Source organism: Aulostomus chinensis, chromosome 2, assembly GCF_037954235.1.
Source record: "Aulostomus chinensis isolate RoL2024-O1b breed Wild chromosome 2, RoL_Achi_v1.0, whole genome shotgun sequence".
NCBI lineage: Eukaryota > Metazoa > Chordata > Actinopteri > Syngnathiformes > Aulostomidae > Aulostomus > Aulostomus chinensis.
The window spans coordinates 30,732,055-30,738,324 of NC_141321.1; the positions used below are offsets into that span (position 1 = coordinate 30,732,055).

Sequence of the window (6,270 nt, forward strand, 5' to 3'; positions counted from 1 at the left end):
TTTCACAAGCTTTAAATCACTAAATCAAACTAAAGTGGATGTTTATAAGTCTTTACATGTCATGTGGCGGCTGAAAACTTTAAAAAATATAAATAATTTCTTCTGATGTCTTTGGAGTAAAAAGCAGAAGCGCAAGCAGTTAAAATTGTACCGCAGCAAATGAATCATTGTACTTCCCACAATTGCCTTTTCTAATGTGACATGGTGGTTTACACGAAGGCCTCCACTGGCCGGACTGTTGATTGACACGAGTCAAATGGATGTTTCTACAGATCAGGACACAACAATCAGGAGGCTCGCGTGGGTCACCCTCTCTCACACGCAACCACGAGCGAACACGAGAGGGAAGAACTGTTCACATAGGTTGTGTCTGTATGGGCTGAGAGGTAGCCTACATTTTGTGTTTGTGTATATGTGTGTGTATGTGTGTGTGAGTGGGTGGGAAGTGTGTCTGTGTGGGTGCGGGGAATAGGCTACTGGATCACCTTCCCTTCCTGACCAGGCGTAAATACCAGATTAGTAACTGAGCTAATGGTTTCCCCTCCCTCCCGTCCCCACAACCCTTCCCCGGCCTTATGCAAGCCAGTATTTGCGCTGCGCCGCGATAACAATAGTTGCGTGCGGAAATATCTCGGTCATCCATCTTTCTGTCACCTCTCCCTCTCCAGCACAGCACGAAGGTGTCATAACTGAGTGCAAATATGCTCAGCCAAGGATGGCCGGATCATAAAGGGCAGCCACTTAAGATGAGTGTCTGAGGAGAGTCGTGACCCTTGCCAAAAGAGAGAGAAAAAGTGTGTGTGTGTGGGTGTGTGTGTGTGTGTGCACGCATGTGTGTGCGTGTCATCGTTACCTCATATCAGCAGAATGGAAAGAGTGAAAGCAAAGTTCCCTCATATATTTCCTGACAGCTCCCAGTCTGTCGGCTACTGTATGTATTGAAATAGGATTTGGAAACTTACGTGATAAAACATCATACGTGTAATTTATGGATTATCATACGAGGCCATTACATCATGTTATCAATGGTTCTTTCAAATACAGCAGGCTTGGGTTTGTTTCATCTGCCTATAAAATATCATGTGCATAATAATCTGAGCAGGCTGCTGTATTTATTTACACGCAGACTCTCATATTCCACAGGTGGAATTTGGGTTTTGAAATCAAACAAGTGACAGAAAAAGTAATGAATAAGTTCAAACTTCCATCTTTTGAAATGATATTCACATTGTTTACGACACCCTTGGTAAGACAGCTGCATAACTGGCCACATGAAAAAAGAGTGAGGACCCTGAGTGAGTGAGTGAGTGAGTGAGTGAGTGAGTGAATTGGGGTCTTGACCCTAATTAAGCGTCTGGCTGCGGCCACATGCTGGCGCCACGATAACAACGTCTTTTTCTCTCTTGTCTCCAAGGAACGTATTTGAAGAGCCGTTCATCAATATTATCATGTTTGCTTTCAATCAAATGACTGTGGGAAACTTTTTTCTCAATTTAGTTATTCTGAGGCCAAAAGATATAACTTGTTCCCACATGATCCCAATAACTTTTGTAACCAGATTCTATGGTCTTGAGCTCTGTGGTTTCTATTGTTTGGTTTGATACCAGCGGCAGCAGCAAATGTCCCGTTCAGCTCTCACTGTCGCGCTGGAGCGCAGAAAGACAGAGGTAAGGGCAACTGATTTAGACCTGAAGTCATCCGGGGAACCAAAATTTGACGGATTGTTCGATGGTGAAGAGAATCAGCTGGCTTACGTGCAGCCAGAGACACACTGCACACCTCTACCGTGGCCTGTGCAGTGTTTCCAGACACAAACAGATGCAGGTGTATCTTCGCCCCTCTGCTTCTGCTGGATGTGTCAGCAGACCACAGTTGGCTGGCTCACAGTCGGCCCTTACAATTCACTCCTTTGCGGTTTTGTGCTCTATTGTCTAATCACAGATCGAATCTGAGCATTAAACAGTTGATTGTAGAAACATCCCGACGTAGCACAGGAGGTCATATCGTTTACCGTTTTTGCTGAGGTTGAGTTATGTCTCCAAATGCTGTCTCACAACATGATTTCAGTGACCACGCAAATTCAGAGTTATTGTTCTCTATTTCTACTTTTTGTTCTCTGGAGGATTACTTCATTAAAGCACAGCGAGCAGAGGTAGTTGCTGCCTCATTACACTCCCAAACAATGTTAACTACTAGCATATAGTCTCGCTGTGGGATTTGCTCCGGTAGCCAATCATGTTTTCTTCTATAGGGAAATAATATGGATAAGAATGGCACGCAAAACAAGTCATGCATGATGCAAATTAACCTCTTCTGCCCCTCTGCACACACACACACACACACACACACACACACACACACACACACACACACACACACAAACGCCCGCACACACACTCTACAACCTTCATTCTCTCTGCAATGCAAACCAACTACCACTGACCAGCCTATAATCTATGGGTTAACCCAGAGAATGACTTCAGTAAAGAGGTCTCACTCTGCTCTAGTTTCTAAGCACCATAATGAATAAGCCACTAGCTAACTGCTTGGCATCAAGGGTTAAATTTAGCATAAATAAAGTTTGTTGGCTGGATGGTCCCCAGTTGCACGGTCAGGTCACGGTGTGCACGGGTTTTGCTGTGTACAAACAAATAATGTGTGTTTTGTTATTGAACCCGAGTTGAAATGGAAAAAAAAAAGTCCTTTTAACCCTTTAAGTTTAGTTTTTTAACCCCTTAAGTTTAGAAGTAACATTGTTCGCCCATTCAACAATATATGGCAAAAACTAACAAATTAGTTTCTTTCTAATTTCATATCAAACACCATTTTTTCCCCCTGTAAAACAAAATGTGACGTGTGTGTACTTCAGCATATCCCAACTAATTTCAGACATCAGTCAAACACAAACTACTAGACAAAAACTTTCAGGAGAGCTGAAACCATATTTCTAATGCTCATGTAGCGCCATTCAAATGCATTATTGACATGCGTATGCAAAAAAAAGAAAAAAAAGAAACCTGATTGGAGTGGTTTATGGCCCAGCACAGTTGGACAATTAAAAAAAAAACGAGGGATGTGATCAAGAAAAATAAAGCAAAAAAAATCCATTACCATGGTTTCCAAACCTTATATTTATACTTTCTGCTTCGGGAAAAAAAAAAAAAAAGTTGATAGAGACAAAAGTAGGCACAAAAGCAGATAGACTCAGGAAGACTTGTGAGAGTTTAGTGCAAATGTTGGCACGGCAAAATAAAAGAAGAATAGAGGTGCGCATGTAGGAGACAGGAAACTGGCACAGCTCTTTTTGGCAACTGAGTGATCCCTCTCTCAATAGAAGATCTATGGGTTAATCATTGTGCATTGCGTGCAGACTGTGTTTGCTCGGACAGAGCCAAGGGTCGGGAGGTTGTGTACAGAAAGAGCAGAGGGAGGTATCGGTCACCCTTTTCTATCAAAACAATCATCAGCCGTTTTTTTAGACAGCACGCCAAGTTGTGTAAGAAAAAAAGAGAGAGAGAGAAAAAGTTGTTATTCATTTATGAGCACGTCGCGCTGTATCAGCTGGACAGTTTGGATGTGCATCATAATGTAGACTTCCTTCACTTCCTTTACAAATGAAATGAGAAAAGACTTTGTCTCTGTACTCTATACTAGTGTAATCCAAAAATACAGTAAGAAAAAAAAAGAGAGACAAAGCAAATGTTTTGACAGACGGACACAAAGTAACTCATCTGGCTCTCCTCAGATCTAGACAACAATGGTGTGCATAAAGAAAAAATAGAAAGTCTCAAAAAGCCTAGAAAGGCCCCTCTCGCAGATTTTGAAATAGCACCGGCTGCACTGCGTCCTCTGATCACGTGTCGTCTGTGTGGCTGTACTAAAAGATACTGGTCACTAAAACAAACAAACAAAAGAAAAGATTGATGGACGCATGGAGTCATCAGGCCGTCATCAGGCTGAAATCTGAACAGCACAGAACTAACAGACATAATCTGGAGTCTGAAAAGTCACTTTAATACAGATGTTTGAAGTTGGAAATATTCCATATTTCCATCCATCTCCAGCCATTTTCAATACCCCTTATCTGTTAAGGGTCACGGGGGAGTTGGAGCCTATCCCAGCTGATTCTAGGTGAGAGGCGGGGTTCTCCCTGGACGGGTCGCCAGTCCGTCGCAGGGCCATCAGGAGCAATTGGGGTTGTTCAGTATCTTGCTCAAGGATACTTGGACATGGTCAGTGGGGGAAGTGAGGACTGAACCAGCAACGCTTCAGTTGCTCGACGGCCTCTCTACCTCTGAACCGTACCGCCTAGTAGAAATACTAAATAGTGATTAATAGTGACTCCATTTGTTGTGCTACTACCCAGGTTGTACACAGTAAATTCTTTTCTCAGCTCTATTTTGAAGTTCCCAGTAAATCAGAGTGCTGTGGGGTATTGTATCATATCGAATCGCAGTATATCATGATACAGTTGTATTGTGACTCGTGCAGTTTTTGCATCTCGCTGTGAGTAGAAAAATAGACAAAGTTGGAATGGAGGAACAGTTTGTTTGTCCTCTGACCCGACGGTAGGTGTTCTTTGGTTCCGTGTAAACAAACAAGAGTCTCTTTTACATCCAGATTCCACAATGGTGCCACAAAAATGGACTCACCAATAAACGCTTTGCTTGTTTATACAGAACCAAACAAAGCCGGTGTAATGGCGCCCCAGCATGTGGATTCATGATATTTTGAGCTCTTTTGAGCAACATGTAAGTCACCTCTGCTGCTTTTAACGCCCCCCTTGTGTCTTTGTGTACTTTTTTGTGTCCTTCTTTTGTACTTACACATGACGGTGTAACATTTCTGCGCTAGATGTTGACATTTTCTTGTGAGTGGGAACCAATTTCACGATTCATCACATGCAAGCAAAAAAGTCAACAGGAGTGGGCGGGACCGAGAATCATGATCAATATGGGTACATTTTATGTGTAAACTAGAGTGCCGTTAACCAAAAAACATATACAAAGTATGAATAAATGCTATTTATTTCTTTTGCAGACAGTAGACTTTCTGTGATTTCCTGTTTGTGGAATTCAAATGCCAGTCGACCTCAATGCATGCTGGGACAAAGGTGATGCAGCCAAGCAATGGAGCTGATGGAGAGCCGACCTCCTGCCTCCTGGAGGTGCAGCTGCAGTGTCTACAGGGTAAAGGACTAAATACAATCGTGCAGGGCCATCTTTTGTTAGAACTGATTAAGGTGGCCTGTACCTAAATACCTGTTGCTATCTGGTGTGTGCAAACACACATGTTGGAGGGAGGTTTCTGCTGGTGTGTGTTGTAGCTAGTAATCTATCTGAAGGGATCAGTGGGCTGCTCCCATCCCGAGGGTCCCGGTCCCTTTTATTGAATCAAAGCAGTTAAAGCAGTACAATAACAGTACTGAAAAAGAATGTCCTTCTCAACTTGTTTCTTTTCTTACTGTGTGCGCGTGCATATCTGTGTGTGCGTGCGTGCGCGCGCGCGTGTGTGTGTTTCAGAGAGAAAGAGAAGGAAATCAGATGTAAAAAAGAAAATGTTTTACATCTGGTTCACAGTGACCAAACAGGTATTGGAGGACTTCGCAACAATTCATCCCTCCATCTTCAACCGCTTATCTGAAGACAGGATTTGATGAAGTCGACGACTCCTCATGTGACAGAGGAAACGTGGCCCGCTGTGCTTCCCAGAGACACAGCTAAAAAAAAACGTTGTTCATTTTATTTAACCATAGTACAAGTGAACATATTTTCCTCATACTTCATAGTACTTTGCATATTACCATATAAACTGTGCAACTTCCTTGTATTAAAATCAAACATATTGTATATTTCTATTTAATATTTACATCTCTTGACTTCTTGACTTATAGTTTTACATGTGGAATACTGGTTTTACCTTCTTATTTTTCCTCATGTTGGTTCTTGGCACAATTATGCCACAAGTTATCAGTTGTGTTGTGAGAACTTGACCTGGCAGTTGCGATTGCTTATACCAGGGCTGTTTTTCTACTTGTGCATGTTTGTTGGTGTACAATTATGCATGCCAGACTCATTGTGGTGACTTTGATCAAAGGTTTAAACACCAGCAAGTTTTGATAACCACCATTACGTTTTGAGCTGCTGAATATGACTTCAAACCTCGTCTAAGAGGAAGAGTAAGACGTCCCGTCTCCTGGGTAGACGCTGGTTTGGAGCCTTCATTTATATCCCAGAGAGTGCAGCTTTTTACGGGGACGGGAAGAATCCG

The 6,270-nt window shown here is 42.5% G+C and overlaps 1 long non-coding RNA gene across 1 annotated transcript; it reads left to right on the top strand.

Annotated features, from left to right (window-relative positions):
* The first annotated feature begins 4,506 nt into the window (after positions 1–4,506).
* LOC147269719 (uncharacterized) lies at positions 4,507–5,183 on the top strand. The gene is made up of 3 exons (XR_015111566.1): positions 4,507–4,568; positions 4,680–4,751; positions 5,041–5,183. It is a non-coding gene; the product is annotated as an uncharacterized LOC147269719 (long non-coding RNA).
* The last annotated feature ends 1,087 nt before the right edge of the window (positions 5,184–6,270 follow it).